At 42.8% G+C, this 19,007-nt stretch overlaps 1 protein-coding gene across 8 annotated transcripts in view; it reads left to right on the top strand.

Moving 5' to 3' along the window:
- The window catches only part of ULK4 (unc-51 like kinase 4), a 440,534-nt gene that overhangs the window by 205,082 nt on the left and 216,445 nt on the right, over positions 1-19,007 (top strand). The gene's annotated exons all lie outside the window — the stretch shown is intronic.

Raw genomic sequence — 19,007 nt, 5'->3', positions numbered from 1 at the left:
GTCTTTCCACCCCAGGACTCTCCACCGAAGTGCCGGGTCTTTGGCGGCCATTTGGCAGCTGAGGGCCCCCACCGCCAAAGATCCCAGGCCCCCTGAATTCTCTGGGCGGCCCTGCTGCTTTTTGCACTGACACCTCTCTGATAAAACACGAGTAAAGAGAAATTGTGAGTTTATTTGGAGATTCAAAGTAAGCCTCTTTCATTTCAGCATATACTTACAGGAGGCTATTAGCAATTCGGTGTCTGATACCTTATAGCTGAACACTAGCATGGCTAGTGCATTAGTAGATTCAATAAAAATGTACTTTTTAAAAAGTAATTTTTATTTGTTCTCACACAGATAGTTGTAGCAAGTATTATGAACAAAAATATCTGAAGTATGACTTTTATTTTTAAGTCTTCAAACTCCACTCCTTCATGTACCCATTTTAAGAACAACTTGCTTCCCCTGGATAACTTTCTCACATTCATAGTTCATCATGTACTTATGAAAGATCTCAAAAAAAAATTGCCACCAGCATTTCACACTAAATCATAGAATAGCTTCCACAGCAGTTCATCCACACCAGACTGAATTTTTTTGTTTGCAGTCCTATCTGAGAGCGAGTTCAGGGATGGCCCTTATCTGTCGTACAAGTCTTCCACATTCTCTCTTTACTCTCCCCAACCTCCCAGTGCAAAAGAGTAAAGCACTGAGTTGGATACTAGAGATTTAACAAAGTAGAGATACAGTGGAGGAAATATTCTATGTCCAACATAATAAGATGCATTTTTTGGCTGCTTGAAGGCTCAAATTCAGTCCCTTGCTTATTGTGGGAGACCATTGGAGGGTTAAAGTGGAATTGCTGAGAAGTTTAAAGAGGTGGGAGATTTGGAAAAGCTACACTTGAGTGGTTCATTCTAAGATAACCTGGGACCAAAAAGACATTCACCTATTGACAGTTCTGCTCCTTGAAGACTTAAATCCTTTACCTCTATCTTTTATATTAGTCACACTTCTAGGGAGTACATTGATTTCTCCCGCTCCCCCTTAGGAAAATTAAAAGGCCAGATCATCTGCTGCAGCTTGGAGCAGCTATTGGACTTCTGTGTAAATGAGCCCTTCAGCCAGTTTTGCATACCAATCCTGTGGCTGCTCGTTAGTTAGGCAGGATCCGCCAGAGCATACTAGTGCATCTGAGAGTTTTTCTAATTTATTTGGGATGCCAGTGGCCCTCAGGGGGCCACTGCAGCAGCCTGGAATTGTCAAGGTGCATGGATTTCCCAGGTATGCATCTTTGGGCCCAGTCATGCCCCCTGCTCCAGCTGCAGAGAGTGGTGGGACATAACCACTGTGGCTTAAATCACCCAAAGATTCCCCCTAAACAAGGGGCATGCATGTTGAGCCAGTGCAGAGCTGCTCTAGTGTACCAGACGCTATCACTCAGTCTGTATTAAATATGTTCGTTATTTTTTTATTCTCACATCTTGTTTCGAGCTTTGTCCAATGAGATTATTATTGTCTCAGCAATCAAATTTTATTCTTGTTTTTCTTTGGCACAGTTGTTAGTTGAGGGTGATATTAATGCTTAGTCAACCCAGAACTGTGGCAAAAAGAGAGGCGGCTTCAAACCATTTTCTTGTGGTGAGATTGTGAAGAAGCTACTTGGAATTAATTAGGCATATTCATAAATATTGTTTTCTCAACATTAGACTGCAGAATGATTCTAATTTTGGGTTGTGTATGAGCAGAAAGACTTTTTAGCTTTAATCTTCAATTTTTGCAGAAGGTTATAGAGCTAATCTAATCAATTCCAGTAACAATGCAGAACCAGAAAATTCTCTATTCTAATAGCCAGGGCATCCTTGTTACAGGCTCTTCACTGTAATTAACTTGCTCACTGGTGCAAAACAGCCGTAGTTGGTTGACCTGTGGGGCCGAGCAAACCTTTCTGAGTCTTGTCTGAAGGTGAATTGAATGGGAGGGTTTGCTTTGGATTTTCTTTTTTATACAAATACTGTGTTTTTTAAATTATGTACATGTTGTTATTGAGTGTGTTTTATAAATAGAATAACACGTATATCACTAAAATACAGGAACTTCCAGTGTGAATCACAGAAACTGATTAGCAAAACTACACACTTTGGAATAGGAAGTGAAGAATAAATTATCTAATTTAAATTAAAGGGAAATTAGGTAAGATAAATATAACGATTCAAATTGGAAACTGCCCACAACATTGCCACATCCATTCTTGTGAAAAGTGTGGTCGGATTTTTAATGGCTAGAAGAAGTCACCTTTTTCTTTGTGTGTATAGATCATCCATAAGGTAGCATCCCCAGAAGCACTGTGCACTCCAGCAGCACTCCAACTTAGCACTGGGGTTTAATGCTAACTCAGAGGGAAAAGTGCCTTGTCCAACATTGCTTACAAGAGCACACACTTAGCCTATGAGAACTGACAGATTGTTATGAGGAATTATGTCTGCATCTGTGTAACTTTCCTTGAGGTGGAAATGCTTGTTTGTGAACTTTGTTTTGGGAAACAGGTAGTATTTTGAAACAAAACGACTGGCTCCTCTGGCATCCTTCAAAAGTTAGAAAAGGGAACTGGGACTTCCCTCCAGATTATCATCCTTAAACTCCCATATAATTAACAACTCATGGAATTTAGCATGTGCCTATCTAAGCCCTGGTCTACGCTATGAGTTTAGGTCGAATTTACCAGCATTAGATCAGTTTAACCCTGCACCTGTCCACATGACGAAGCCATTTTTTGACTTAAAGGGCTCCTAACATCAATTTCTGTACTCCTCCCCCAACGAGGGGATTAGCGTTGAAATTGACCTTGCCAGGTAGAATTTGGGGTATTGTGGTCGCAATTCGACAGTATTTGCCTCCGGGAACTATTCCAGAATGCTCCATTGTGACCTCTCTGGACAGCACTTTCAACTCTAATGCAGTAGCCAGGTAGACAGGAAAAGGCCCATGAACTTTTGAATCTCATTTCTTGTTTGGCCAACGTGGTGATCTGTGGGTGAGTGCAGATCTCCTCAGCAAAGGTGACCATGATGGAGTCCCAGAATCGCAAAAGAGCCCCACTGTGGACTGAACTGAAGGTATGGGATCTGATCGCTGTATGGGGAGATGAATCCATGCTATCAGAACTTCGTTCCAAAAGACACAATGCCCAAACATTTCAAAAAATCTCCAAGGGCATGAAGGACAGAGGCTATAACAGGGACCCACAGCAGTGCCACATGAAACTTAAGGAGCTGAGTCAAGCTTACCAAAAAAACCAGAGAGGCAAACGGCCACTCCGGGTCAGAGCCCCAGACATACTGCTTCTATGATGAGTTGCATGCCATTCTAGGAGGTGCCCCTACAACTACCCCACCACTGTGCTTTGACTCCATCAATGGAGTAGCACACAAAAGTGATGCGGGTTTTGGGGATGAGGAAGATAGCTCACAGCACGCAAGCGGAGAAACCGTTTTCCCCAACAGCCAGGAACTGTTTCTCACCTTGGACCTGGAGTCAGTACCCCCCAAACCCACTCAGGGCTGCCTTCCGGACCCGCCAGGCACCTCTGGTGAGTGTATCTTTGTAAATATTATACATGGTTTAAAAGCAAGCGTGTTTAATGATTAATTTGTCCTGTCATTCGTGGCCAGTACAGCTGCTGGAAAAGTCTGTTAATGTGTCTGGGGGTGGAGTCGAAATCCTCCAGAGACATTTCCATAAAGCTCTCCTGGATGTACTCCCAAAGCCTTTGCAAAAGGTTTCTGGGGAGGGCAGCCTTATTCCATCCTCCATAGTAGGACACTTTACCACACCAGGCCAGTAGCACGTAGTCTAGAATCATTGCATAACACCACGTATGATACCAGTGTTTGCTGGCATTGAAACAACATCCGTTCTCTCTGTTATCCTCAGGAGAGTGATATCATTCCTGGTCACTTGGTTGAAATAAGCTGATTTTATTAAGGGGACATTCAGAAGTGCCCGTCCTGCTTGGCTCTTTGCCTGTGGCTGAACAGAAATATTCCCTGTTGTTAGCCATGCGGTGGGGGGAGGGGTGAAGCGATCATCCCAGAGAATTGCGGGGTGGGGTGGGGATAGTTGGGTTTGTGCTGCCTGTTAACCTGAAAACCGCAGTCCCGCCTTTTAAATTGCCAACCCATTTTAAATGAAGAGTCTACCCATTGTTCTCTAAAATGTCTTTTAACTACCACTCTCCCTTTTTTTTTCCTCCACCAGCTGCAAATGTTTCAATGCTCGCACTATTTTCTCCTTCCCAGAGGCTAGCGAAGATTAGAAGGCGAAAAAATACACTCGCGATGAAATGTTCTCTGAGCTCATTCAGTCCTCCCACACTGGAGGAGCCCAGCAGAATGCATGGATGCAGACCATGTCAGAGTCCAGGAAGGCACAGTACGAATGCGAGGACAGGTGGCGGGCTGAAGATAATAAGTGGCAGGCTGAAAATGATAGGTGGTGTCAGCTTGGTGACAGGAGGCAATGCTGAGGCTACTGGAGGAACAAACTGCTATGCTCCAGAGTATGGTTGAGGTTCAGGAAATGTAGCATGAGCACAGAGCACCACTACAGAGAGGGGAGGGTGGTTAGCTTATAGGGAAGTAGAGTGAACCAAGGGGGGTGAGGTGGTTCATCAAGGAGAAACAAACAGAACTTTCACACTGTAGTCTGGCCAGTCATGCAGCTGGTTTTCAAAGTTTCTCTGGTGCGCACCGCGCCCTCCTGTACTCTCCTAACTGCTCTGGTGTCTGGCTGCGCATAATCAGCAGCCAGGTGATTTTGCTTTAACCTCCCACCCTGCCATAAACATGTACCCCTTACTCTCACAGATATTGTGGAGTGCAAGCAAGCAGTAATAACTATGGGAATATTGGTTTCGCTGAAGTCTATCCGAGTCGGTAAACTGCACCAGCTCACTTTTAAACATCCAAAGGCACATTCTACCACCATTCTGCACTTGCTCAGCCTATAGTTGAACAGCTCCTTACTATTATCCAGGCTGCCTATGTACAGCTTTATAAACCATGGCATTAAGGGGTAGGCTGGGTTCCCAAGGATAACTATAGATATTTCAACATCCCCAATGGTTATTTTCTGATCTGGGAAGAAAGTCCCTTCCTGCAGCTTTTGAAACAAACTGGAGTTCCTGAAGATGCGAGCATCATGTATCTTTCCTGGACATCCCACACTGATGTTGGTGAAACGTCCCTTATGATCCACCAGTGTTTGCAGCACCATTGAAAAATACCCCTTGCAGTTTATGTACTCGCTGGCTTGGTTCTCCGGTGCCAAGATAGGGATATGGATTCCGTCTGTCGCCCCACCACAGTTAGGGAATCCCATTGCAGCAAAGCCATCCACTATGCACGTTTCCCAGAGTCACTACCCTTGATATCAGGAGCTCTTTCATTGTGTTGGCTATTTGGATCACAGCAGCCCCCACAGTAGATGCCCAACTGACCGGTAGCTGTTTGGTGTTGCAAACTTCCACAAGGCTGTTGCCACTCACTTGTCAACTGTGAGGGCTGCTCTCATCTTGGTATTCTTGTGCTTCAGGGCAGGGGAAAGCAAGTCACAAAGTTTCATGAAAGTGCCCTTACACATGCGAATGTTTTGCAGCCACTGGGAATCGTCCCAGACTTGCAACACTATGCAATCCGACCAGTCTGTGCATGTTTCCCCAGCCCAGAATCAGCATTCCACGACATGAAATGGCCCCATTACTACCGTGATGTCCACATTGCCAGGGCCTGTACTTTGAGAGATGTCTGTGTCCACGTCCTCATCGCTCTCATCACCATGCTGCCATCACCTCCTCCCCTGGCTTTGCTTCTGCAGGTTCTGGTTCTGCATATACTGCAGGATAGTATGTGTGCTGTTTACAGTGTTGATCATTGCGGCTGTGATCTGAGAGGGCTCCATGCTTGCGGTGCTATGGCATCTGCACTGAAAAAAGGCTTGAAACAATTGTCTGCAATTGCTCTGATGGAGGGAGGGGTGACTTGTCTTACAGGGAATTAAAATCAATGAAGGGGTTGGGTTTGCATCAAGGAGAAACACACGACTGTCACATAGAATGGCCCCCTCAAGGATTGAACTCAAAACCCTAGGTTTAGCAGGCCAATGCTCAAACCACTGAGCTATCCCTCCCCCCACTATTCAGGGAGCGGGGAGCAAATAAATACAAAACAAATCTGGTCTGTCTTGTTTTGATCCACTCCATCTCTCTTTTATACATCATAGGCTGGCAGCAGACAGTTGCAGTATGACTGCTAGCCATCCTCGTCTCCTAGCTGCTCGCCAGAAGATAGTGCAGTACAACTGCAGACAGGACTGAATCTCCATGAGACAAAACTTAAAAAAAGAATGACCTGGAGTCACTCCCACTTATGTCCAGGTGCCCCTGACAGATCTCCCCGAGGTCTGCCAGGAGCACCAATGTCTGCCCAGGCGCCCCATACCAACCTCACCGAGGTTGGCTAGAAGAGCAGATGTAATGCTCCATCTGCTGCCAAAGGCAATGAGCTGCTGATTTGCAGCAATGCAGTGTCATGTCTGCCAGCACCTAGAAGACATATGGTGATGGTGAGCTGAGCAGGCTCCATGCTTGCCATGATATGGCGTCTGCACAGGTAACCCAGGAAGTAAGGCTCGAAACAATTGTCTGCTATTGCTTTCACAGAGGGAGGAAGGAAGGAGGGGAGCCTGATGACATGTAACCAGAACCACCCGTGACAATGTTTTTGACCCATCAGGCATTGGGAGTGCAACCCAGAATTCCAATGGGTGGCGAAGACTGTGGGAACTGTGGGATAGCTACCACAGTGCAACGCTTCGGAAGTAGATGCTAGCCTCAGTACTGTGGATGCACTCCACTGAGTTAAGGGTCTTAATGGGCTTGGAGTGGGGACACACACCATCGACTGTATAAAATCGATTTCTAAAAAATCGACTTCTATAAATTTGACCTAATTTCTTAGTGTAGTCATACCCTTAGGGTGTCTGTAGCACCCATCACTGTAGTAGCTGAGCATCTAACTACTTTTTACCAGTGATGTCACCAAAATAGCTTGAGAGATCACTTTATAGTATGAGGAAAGCCAAAGAAGGGGGAAAAGTAGAAATATATAAAAGCAATTCCAAATTTTGATATTTGGGATTAGGTTTTACTCTAATATTAACTTGCCCGCATAATTAGAAGTACAGTACTAAGGGTGGAATGATCCATAGGTCCTCATAGTTCATCTTCCTGCTTTGTGGTAGACGAGCTCTTGTTTTCTGCAGGCATACTTGAATATACTACTGGAAATTAAGTTTATGTCCTTGTTTTAATCTTAGTGACTCCCTATCATTGGTTCCAACTGGAGTGTCACAGATTCCTCCATGCTGGGGAATTCCCAGCTGGCAATTAGTTTTTGGTTACTTGAAGATCTCTTTTCTTCTTGTACCTGCTTCAGTGTCTTCTTAGGCTTATAGTAGAATGATGTAAATTTATTCAAACCTTACCATAGTAGTGCATTGTCGTCTTACTTGCCATGTTATCATGACCTCCCTCTCTCCACCATTACACAGTTTACAAGCTAAAATCCAAATCCTAAGTCTTGATATAAGCAATATACCCCTCAAGTCTGGAGAATTGTGCCAGCGGAATGAAATGGAATGCAGATTGAAGCTGCATAATAAAATTACTGGGTTTGGTTTTCTAAATTCCTTTTCTTTTCCAGAAAATATGCCTCTGCTACTATGCGAAGTACAGTTGTAACATGAACATAAAATCATAGAAATGTAGTGCTGCAAGAGACCTCGAGAGGGCATCTAGTCGATCCCCTCAAGCTGAGGCAGTGCCAAGTAAACCTAAACCATCCTTGACAGGTGTTTGTCTAATGTGTTCTTAAAAACACATTAGACAGGGATTGCACAGCCTTCCTTGGTAATCTATTCCAGAAATTAACTAATCCTTATAGTTGGAAAGTTTTTCCTACCTAAATCTCCCTTGCTGTAGATTAAGCCCATTATTTATTATCCTACCTTCAGTGGACACGGAGAGCAATTGATCGCTATGATCTTTACAATAGCTTTTAACATATTTGGAGACTGTTATCAGGTCCCCTGTCTTCTAAGACTAAACTTGCCAATTTTTTTTAACTTTTCCTCATAGGTAGGTTTTCTGGACCTTTTTATCATTTTTGTTGCTCTCATCTGGACTCTTACCAATTTGTCCACATCTGAAGTGTGGCGCACAGAACTGGACAAACACTCCAGCTGAGACCTCACCAGTGCCAAATAGATGGGACAGTTACCTTCTATCTCGTATGTACGAGACTCCAGCCAATATACCCCAGAATGTGTGTATTTTGAAACTGCATCACATTGTTGATTCAGATTCAATTTATGATCCATTACAATCCCCAGGTCCTTTTCAGTACTACTACCTAGCCATTTTTTCTCCATTGTGTAGTTGTGCAGTTCATTTTTCCTTCTTAAGTGTAGTACTTCGCACTTGTCTTCACTGAAATTCATCTTGTTGATTTCAGACCAATTCTCTAATTTTCTCAAAGTTGTTTTGAATTGAATATGATGCTGGATACTAAGTATATGTCCTTGTTTTAAACTTAGTGACCCTTATCATTGGTTCCAACTGGAGTTTGGATTCTCCCATGCTGGGGAATTCCCAGCTGGAGATTACTTTTTGGCTAATTGAAGATGTGGCGTCATCAGCAAATTTTATAAGCATATTGTCCACTCCATTATCTAGGTTATTAAAAATATTGAATAGTACTGGACCCAGGACAGACTCTTGTGGAACCCCATTGGATATGACCTCCTAGTTTGATAACTACTCTTTGAGTATGGTTTTTCAACCAGTTGTGCTCCCATCTGAAATAATTTAATCTAGGGGGAAAATTCCCTAGTTTGCTTATGAGAAAGTCTTGTGTCAGAGGCTTTACTAAAACCAAAATATAACACACCTATTGCTTCCCCCCATCCATTAGGCCAGTAACCCTGTCAAAAAAGGGAATTAGGTTGTGGGTTGATTTTTTTTATTTTTTTTATTTTATTTTTTCTGATAAATCCGTGTTCTGGGAGGTAATAGCTAATAGTTCTGCAGATTGGTTCAGCTTAAGTATTTTAGGATTAATTTAATCAGTTGCCATCAATTTGAATACATCTTATTTATCAAGTATTCTTAAGCCAGAATAGGAAAACAAGTTAGTGTTCCTTGACGTTACTATTAATTGTTAATCATATGGTCACAGTTAACCTTTTCAGTGAAGAATGAAGCAAAATAGGCATTAAACACCTCACCCTTTTTGATGTCATACATTATTAGGTCTCCTTTTCTGCTAAATAGTGGACTTCGCTGCATGTTTTTCCTTGCTCCTAATGTATTTATTAGACTCCTTTCTTACTGCCTTTATTATCCCTTGCTAGGTATAACTCATTTTGTGCTTTAGACTGTCTGATCTTGTAACTTCATGCTTGTGCTGTTCTTTTATACTCCTCCTTAGCAGTTTGTCCATGTTTCCAATTTTTGTAGAATTCCTTTTTGATTTTCAAGTAATTAAAGAGCTTGTGATGCAACCATATTGGCCTCTTACTATTATTCTTACTTCTTAGTGTTGTTAACATCTATTGTTTAGAATTCTAGCATTTAAACTATACATTCATTTTGTGGTCCTGCTTTCATTCATTTTTAGATTTGTCTATAAAAGCATTTGCTTACCTGTTCTTCCCATCAGTGCCCCAGAACGGAAGTACAGGATAACTAGGAACTGACTGGAATGCAATCTGATATATTAAGCATGAATTCCTAAGTTGTTTCTCAGGTCTCCAAGCCAAGTTCTCTTTTATATATTGAACTCTGATTTTACTAGAAGACATTTATTGGTTATTGCATTGCTGCACCTCCAGAGGGGGATATTTATGCTGTGTAATGAGAAATGAAAACACAGCGAATCCTTTATTTTAAATAAGAGCCTGTGACTTCATCAGTTATAACAGTACCAACAAGTGTTGATTTTGTTTACTCATAGTGGGTGTATCCAGAAAACAAAATTGTACGTACTTATCACGAGTCTTTGGCATTTACTAAAAAATATGTGTGTCTGCTCTTTGGCAGCCACAAAATGCATCCTTAGACCATGGGTGAAATTTTCAACCGTACCTGAAGTCCTTTTTCAAAAGGGGCTTAGGCCCTTGGGAGTTTGTCTCATTGGAAGTCAATAGCATTTAGACTTCTAAGTCACCTCAGTGCTTTGGAAAACTCATCCCTTTGTCTACAGTGGAGATTTGTCACACTTCTGTTAATCAATGGCTAGCCAACAATGTAGCTTCACCAGAGTAAACCCCAAGTGTAGTCAAGAAATCTGCAGTTTACATTGGTGGAGGTTAGCCCAGTGTTCAAATAGGATGCATGTAAAAAAGTACAATGTTTGGTAACCATACTAATTTAGAAAAATAGAGTGCTGGTGTTGCTTTGCTGTTCTGCTCGTCCAACATAGGGTATGATACTGAAGTGCTAAGCACCTGTCATTTCCATTGATTTCAGCAAATTATCTTTTTCTCTAGGTTCCGGGGCATGCACAAGGAGGGTAAGCAGGCACTCTTCTCCCCTCCCCCTCAACCAAATCTCCATGCCTCCCGTAGCCTGGGGAGGGAGGAAGCAGCAGGGCAGCTGGCTGCCAGTTGAGCTCCTCTTCTTCCTCCTCCTCCCCCTCCCCTTCAGGGGCACCATTTAGGAAGGATGGGGGCACCTGCCTCTCCCTTCTAGTTTCCGTACTGGAAGTCTGCTCCTGGAGCATGCCCTAGCCCAAAGCAGAGCTCTTATCTGTGGTCAGTTTCCCACACTGCTCTAGCTCACCCACCTCTGCACTGCCATCTGCTTCCACCAATTCAGCAGCAATGATGATAGAGAGTGACAATCCTCGTATTCAATAGTAGTGTTCTTCTACCCAGGACAGCCGTCCCAGCTGGAGTAACAAATGCGTATGACAGCCTGGCCCCACGCACAGGGCACAGGACAGAAAGTAAAGCTTTTGGAGGGCTACAGCTGGTTATGCTGTCCGTGTTCCCAGGCCTCTAGGGGTGGGGCAGGAAAGGAACGGGTCAGTCATGGTGAGAGGGAGAAACACAGGGTCCCCAATGGTGATGCGGGGAGTATAGGGAAGGGAGAGATGAGGGCATAGGGCTGTTCCCTGAGGGAGGGGGCAGTGAGTGTGGGAGAAGCAGCTAAGGGAGAACAGTCCCTGAGGCAAGGGTCCTGAGGGAGGGGGAATTCCAGAATGGTGGAGGGGCTAAGAGCAGCTAAATGGGTCTTGGGGTCTGTTTGCACTCAGAGAAGCAGGGAGTGCCCTCACTTCTCCCTGGGAAGAAACTGGGGACAGATCCTTCTGGTCCAGAGCCATCATGTGCACTAGTGGTTGCAGCTTCAAGGACACGGGTCTGTACTGTGCTGCAACTTCTAGCAGGGTGTGTTTAATGTGCCCCTACAAAAGCAGTCAAATTTAATTTCCTGCACACGCCCCTTCCTAGACTGGTATATTATTCCAACCCCAAGACAGTGCATTTTTACTAGCCTGAACAGAAGGCTAAACTCCAAACCATGGATCTTGCCACAAGTTTTGTATTTCATTGGGAACTGTGAAGGTTGAACACCTTTCATGATCAGGCTTGTAGATATCAAGTTGTTGTTTTTCCTTCCTCAATTCCCTTTTTTAATGCTGCTCATAATTTATGATATGCCCCAAATTAGGTACTCCATATTAAGACATACAAAAACTGGAAATTGAAACCAAAGATGTTGGGGCAGGGAAGGAAAATGTTTTCTTATGTATAGTTCTTTAATCATAATAATTTGTAACTCTGACATGCAAAGGGAAATTACAGTACCAGAATGTTTCAGGTTAAACAAACATTTAGTTGGAGAGTGAAATTGCATCCATTCATAAATACAAAAACCTTACTTCTTCCGTTATAAACATAGTAGGTACAATAGCCAACCATTATGAAGATAATATTTCTAAGAAGTATTTCCATAGAAAATCAGGGTTGGAAGGGACCTCAGAAGGTCATCTAGTCTAACGCCCTGCTCAAAGCAGGACCCAATCCCCAGACAGATTTTTACCCCAGTTCCCTAAATGGCCCCCTCAAGGATTGAGCTCACAACATTGGGTTTAGCAGTTGAATGCTCAAACCACTGAGCTATCCCTCCCCCCTTTTCAAAAGGGGCTTAGGCTCTTGGTCCCATGAAGTGTTTGACTTCAAATCCAGCTTTATTCTACAGACTTGAATTTAAAATTGCTAGTTTTGGTTCTCTGGTCTAGTGATTTATGGAAGCAATGTGTTTAAAAAAAAAAAAAATCTTTGCCTTGTGTTAAATTCTAGCCCATGGGTTTCCTTTAGGCTACAAAGCAAACTAGAATGTCTTAAAAATAAATTCTTCTGCCCATTATTTTAAATCAAAGCACAAGTCCCAGGTCATCCTATGAATGACTTTTCATAACAATGATTCAGCGATAAGGTGGTATTTATTAATATCCGTAAGGTATGACTACATGCCTTTATAATAGCACATTATCAATTAAAAGTTCTGAGTGCAAGTTGATTATTTAAATATGGGCATAGATAAAATATTATATACACAATGTAATTTGTGAACAAATAAAAGATAATCCTAAATATATAAAGCATCTGTATATTTTCCAAACAATATGGAATATGTATAACTGATAGATATAATAAAGTATTTTGTCTGTATTTTGCTTTCTGATAACTTATTTAAAGATGCAACCATTTATAAAGTGAGTTCAAAAGATTAATTCAAATTCAAATTCCTGTCCAATTTTTAAGGCTTTTCCTGTGTAAAAACCCAGAATTCTCTCTAAATGATAGCCAGCAACAGAGAACATGGTAACATCTGTCTCTCACACACACACACGTACGTACGTACGTAGTATTTTATCTATGCCCATATTTAAATAATCAAACTTGCACTCAGAACTTTTAAAGGTAAAGGATCTAGTAGAGCACCTCCAGGGATTGGGTCTTACCATTGACTTCACAGGGACCAGAATTTGTCCCTAAATTGAGTTTTCTTCTTTAACTTTGAAATATTCATATTCCTTTTTATAAATTTTATTCCTTTTGTGCATTGTATGTTTTATATAGAATATGTTGTATTGTTTGTATATATTTTTGCGTATGTGTATGTGGAAGGAAAATTGACTACGTTTGAGTGTCAGTGCACATGAATTATTTTCATATGTGTCTGTGCAACTACCATGGCACTTTGTATCCCAAGTTTTGCGTTGATTAGCCAGTGTGCTCCATCTATGTCTATATACATGTCAGCTCTGCACATTCTAAAGGGACATGAGGGGAAAAAAGTAATCAATACTAAGTTTCAGGTGAGGGCAGAGGGAAAGAAATAACAAATGTTACATGGAGTAGGAGAGTAGAACTTACTTTCTCAATGTATTTGCCTGACCTCTCAATAGTGCTTATTTTTTCTGAACACAAACATGGCTATTCAGTTGAAAAGCATGCTCCAGTTTATTCCCTGCTCTTCTTCACAGTAAAGTTGTCTTCAGATATTTTTACTAAATGTGAAAATTAGGTGTTACGAAATGTTTAGAGGTTCAGCTATGAAACTGAACCCTTAAGGGAGAATTTACTGTAGCAAATTCATTTTTGAGTTATGTTGCCTAAGATAATCATGCTGATACAGGGCTTGAAAACTGTCCAGTGAAATGGTACTTTTATAACAACATAACAAGATCAAGTTTTTTTAAGTTACAGTTAGCTTGTGGCACTTTATCTGAAACCTTTTCAGGATAAATACTTCCTCACTGCTCTCTGCAATTTTGTGTTTCTCTCCCTTGGGTACCTAGCTCTGTCATCCAAGAACTACAATTTATATGTTAGTTACCAGAAGCACTGCAGGTATGCAGAAAATCAGGTGATTAATAAAAAATAAGTTAATTGCAAATAATGACAGACTTGTAAGGGTGGGGAGAAAGGTTCATTTAAGTTTGATTATTACTCTGTGTTTTTATAATTCAGAGAGAACATAATAGCTAAGGTGTATGCTCAGGTTTTGGATGGCTTACAAGTTTGAAATAAGGAGGCTTGCAATTCTCCATCGCCAATTCAAATCAATCTTGAGATGACAGCTAAGTGGCCTATATGAAATGAGTACGTCATTGAGTTCTTAATCATCAAAAACATCCTTAAAAATTGTTACCATTTTTAATAACCGAAGAAGAGAGGCCAGTGATGGTGGTTCTTCAAGTGAGGGTCACTATTGTATTCCACAAAGGCTTTGCATATGTGCACCATGTATCTGGAGCCAGAGGATTTAAAAGTAGCGTCCTATTGGTCCACGCACATACCCCATGGTTTTGTCTGAGGTGATAAAGGGATGGGGCAGACCGACTGTCTCCCGTTCCTTCTCACTGCTGCATGGTCCGGGTCAGAACAATCAGGGTCTGCTTGCATGTGGTGCACTTAAACGAATAAAGTTGTATGTAGTTAGTTTTTACAGAATTACACTATTTTTATTGTTTTAAATAGTTTTTAGTAGTTTTAGAGTAGAATAGATAGTTTGGGGGCTAATTTTTACTTTGTAATCCCCTCCTCCCCTGTTCCCATTCATGGGTACTAGACTGTGCCAAAGACCCCAGGCTTTAAAATTTGTACCTCCTACCCACGTATCTTTAGTAAGTATGAACATCAGCGCTGTCTCTACTGCTTGTGCGGGCCACATCACATCCAGATGCAGTATCTGCCAGTCTTTCCCCAGCCGCACCTGAGAAGGTCAGGCTCTCCATCTCCAGAAGCTCCTCATGGAAGTCTCCATGAGTTCTCATTTGGATCCAGGCTCGGGAAAACCTCCCCTGTACACTAGCCTAAGGCATCCAGGGGTCAGAGAGTCAGACATCCAGCTGCAAAGTCAGAGTCCGACACCGGTGGTATCACCATTATGGACCCCACACACCGGGGGCCTATTCAGGAGGTGAGGAACCATGACCATAAGCATGGCAGTAAGGCTTCCTGCAAGCCCAAAAAGGGGATGCTCCTTCCACAAGAGGGGGAACACGTGTCAAGCCTCATTAGCATGTGAAGAGGCTTCACAAGAAGACAGATCCACTGGTGCTGGGTACAGACCACCGACACTGACATCATCAGTGCCTCATAAAACAAGAGACCATTCTGTTTCAGGGAAGCCCATCACTCTGGTGCTGGTACAGGGTGGGTGCCCTTAACTCCTGGTAGACTTGGGAGAGCATCAGAACCCCAGGACATGTTTATTCTGGAAGACCCGGCATCTCCACACTTTTCTGGACCATCTCTATCTCTAGGGAGATTATAGCTCCCCATCAAGACATGCTGCATTTAACGCAGAATGCAATTGTGGAGTCGCTCAGCAGGCAATGTATGATCAATCATGAGTGGGAACTCCACAACGCTGTATTATAGGACAACTTCAACAAACGGGGAACTCTGATCAGAGACCTCTTTGCATCCCCAGTGAACAGAAAATGCAATGCACATTGTTCCAGTGGGAGGCTGGGACATCACTCTCAGGCGATGCCCTCATTCTCCCCTAGCCGGACCAATTCAATTATGTCTTCCCTTGTCTCCTGCTCCTACCACGGGTACTCCACAAGATCAGATGAGACAGAGTGACAATCAGCCTAATCACCCCTTGGTGGCCCAGACAGTGCTGGTTTCCCAGCATCTTCTCTAGAAAGGGCATGTTCATCAGAAGTGCAAAACATCCTATTTAGCAGCAAGAAAGAATCCACTAGGCATTGTTACTGGGCCAAGTGGGAACATTTTGCCTGCTGGCTCCAATAAAAAGGGACTTCCCCAGAAATGGTGAGGATTCCCCTCCTCCTGGACTATCTCCTGTTTTTGAAAGCATCCTGTCTTATCTTCAACTCTCTCAAGGTCCACCTAGCGGCAATTAGCACCTTCCACTTCCCGGTGAAGGATACTGTCTTTACACACCTGTTGACTTCTAGATTTTGGAAAGGTCTCATCAGACCCTTCCAACCCATAAAACTCAGAGCTACCCAGTTTGACCTCAACGTTGTTCTATCCACACTAATTAACCATCCTTCAAACCACTGTCATCGTGCTCTATGTCCCTTCATGCCATGAAAATCCCCTTCCTTGTTATCACTTCACCAGGAAGGGTCAGTGAACTTGGGGCCATGATGGCAGACTCTCCTTTTTCAACTTTCCATACAGATAGTCTCCGTGCGCCTGTATTCCAAATTTCTGTCAAAGGTCATCTCCCAGTTTCACGTTAATCAATCCATTCACTGACCTGTTTTCTTCCTGAAGCCACATGCCTCAGAAGAGGAATGACTACTCCACTCCCTCGATATACGTTACCTGCAGAGGAAAAGGCCAATTGGAAAATCCCCCAGACCGTTTGTTGCAACAGCTGACGGAGTGAAGGGCAGTCTCAACAAAGAGAATCTCCAAGTGGATTTCAGGGTACATTGCACTCTGCTACCAAGTATCTGGCATGCTACCACACACTGGGGTTCAGGCTCATTCCACAAGAGCCCAGGTTTCAATCCTGGTCTCCCTCCACAACATACCATTCTGGGATATACATAGAGTGGCACGAGGCACACCTTTGCTACGCATTATGCCTTGGTGTAGGACTTGGCAGCGGATGCCTCCTTCGGTGCAGCTCCATTAACCCTTCTATCTTCATCCTCTCACCCTCCTCCCACTGAAGTATTGCTTGTTAGTCACCGTCAGTGGTATACAATAGAGACCATCACTCAAAGAAAAAGAAGTTACTTACTTGTAATTGGAGGATCTTCGAGATGTGTGGTCCCTATCTGTATTCTACTTCCCACCCTCCTTCCCCTCTGCTGTGGATCTGTTGATTCATGGTGGAGAAAGAACTGGAGACACCATTGGTCCACCCTGCCGTTTATCACCTGGGACAAAACCATGAGACAAAGGAATACACATAGGGAGCACACATCTTGAAGAACCTCCAGTCACAAGTAAGTAACCTCCTCTTACAGTGAGCGAACGGTACTCTTACCCCTCTCTCCACAGCAGGTTTGTGAATAGAAGGTGGTATGTGTTTTCTCACATCATCAGTCTAGCATAGTGGTTCTCAACCTGCAGCCCACGGGCCGCTTGTGGACCAGTCAACACAGAACTGCAGCCCATGTGACATTCTCAGGGCCAGAAAGGTAGTATTGGATACGGCCCACATAACACATTGTGGGCCACATATGCATCCCACAGTGGTAAATAGGTTGACAACCACTGATGTAGCACCATTTGCAAGCAATAAGTTCCCTGAGTTTATTTTTTTAAATAACAGAATCATTTTGTACTAAGCAGCCCCATAAAAACAACTAGCACACTACTTTTTTAGTGGTATTCTCTGGGCACATGAAAAAGAAATTTTTCTTTCCTACTTAGCAAATGTTGTTTCCCTCTGTTTCTAATAGAGCACAGGTTAACATAGTTCTGTTTCAAGTCCTGATTTTTTGTTTGCTACACAAAAAATAGAGGGTGGGTTATTTTCTTTTGATAAATTGTTTCTTTGTTAATTATGGGTGTTAACTGACAGCAAAACCTATAGTAAAGGTTGTCTGTTTCCTTTCTATGCTGTCTGTCTGCCTCAGACTGAATTGTTTTGGGTACAGTTTCAGCAAAATGGTTCCACTGTTTTTGAAGATGAGTCTGGAAAAAATAGTGTATTTCCAATGTTAAAAAAAAAAAAATCTTCCACCCATTTCATTGAGAAGGTCTAGCACCACCTCGCTTTAGAGTAGGGACTTAAAATTTGGTAGACTAACTGATGTATTCTGTTCGGCCCATGAAAATCCACCCACTTTTGACCAAGTTATATTGCTTTGAAAATTGCAGTTTGCACTTGCTCAGTAGAGGTCTGCTAGAGGCTGGCAGATAAATTTGCAGAAAATGCCATCTGCACATGCTCAATCCAAGGGCTGCGGGAGCCGAGCTGGACTTTGGGTAATTGCTGTTTCTTCCTGCTATTGTGCTACTGGGCATAAGAACTGGTATCTCCTATGCTCTCAGTATTCCCCCTGCTGGCACCTAGATAGCATAGAAGAGAAGGAAGAGCAGCCTCCCTGAAACGTAAAGGTGCGGAGCTGGGTAGAGCAGGTTGGGTACGGGTAGATGTTGAAAGGGACAGGGTCAGATTGTGGGGGAGCAGGGACAGAAAAGGACAGGCTGGTGGAACATGAGTACTGGTTAGAAAGGGTTAGGTTAGTGGAGGACAAGGGCTGAAGAGTTTACACTAATAGAGTAAATTCCATTCCAAAATCTGGAATTGACCTCAGGATTTCAGTGTCTCATCATTACTCTATGGTCTAGCAAATAGTAGCTATGAAATCCCCTAGCAAAGTCTATATCTCACCCCTTGTTAGCGGCTTGTCTGTATATTACTATACCAAATACTCTGAAAAAGTAGATTTTAGGCATCTCCAGTTCAGCAACCAAAATTAGTGGACACTTTGGACAGTTTTGGCCTTGATCTCTCAGTGCTTCAGCTCCTCATATGTACAATGGGGATAACAATACCACCTAATCTCATGGGGATGTTGGGAAGATAGACATTGTCTCTTAGTGCTTCACAAACATAAATGATGAAAGCACCCAAGTGAAAGCCCATGAGAACATGAATAATTCTTTATTCAGTGGCATGGTTTGGATGGTGTGTGGTGACTAAGCCATAGTGGAGCACGTTGAGTGATGTGGATAAAATTAAATAGCGAATAGCTTCCCGACCAGTGAGCACTATCCATCCTGTGCTCTGAATGAGGCAGGGACCCTGTGGAAAAAATAGTATGATATAGTTTTAACTGTTTGATCACAATGTAGAGATATAAGGGGGTCAAATTAAGGTGGTAAAAGCAATCTTAATATTGGCATTTTTTAACTTCTTAGTGTTTGACTGTGTGGTCTTAACATTCTTT

This window comes from Gopherus flavomarginatus, chromosome 2 (genome assembly GCF_025201925.1).
Source record: "Gopherus flavomarginatus isolate rGopFla2 chromosome 2, rGopFla2.mat.asm, whole genome shotgun sequence".
Classification (NCBI taxonomy): domain Eukaryota; kingdom Metazoa; phylum Chordata; order Testudines; family Testudinidae; genus Gopherus; species Gopherus flavomarginatus.
Note: the sequence above shows the minus strand (reverse complement) of the source record. Positions and strands in the feature narration are given on the sequence as shown.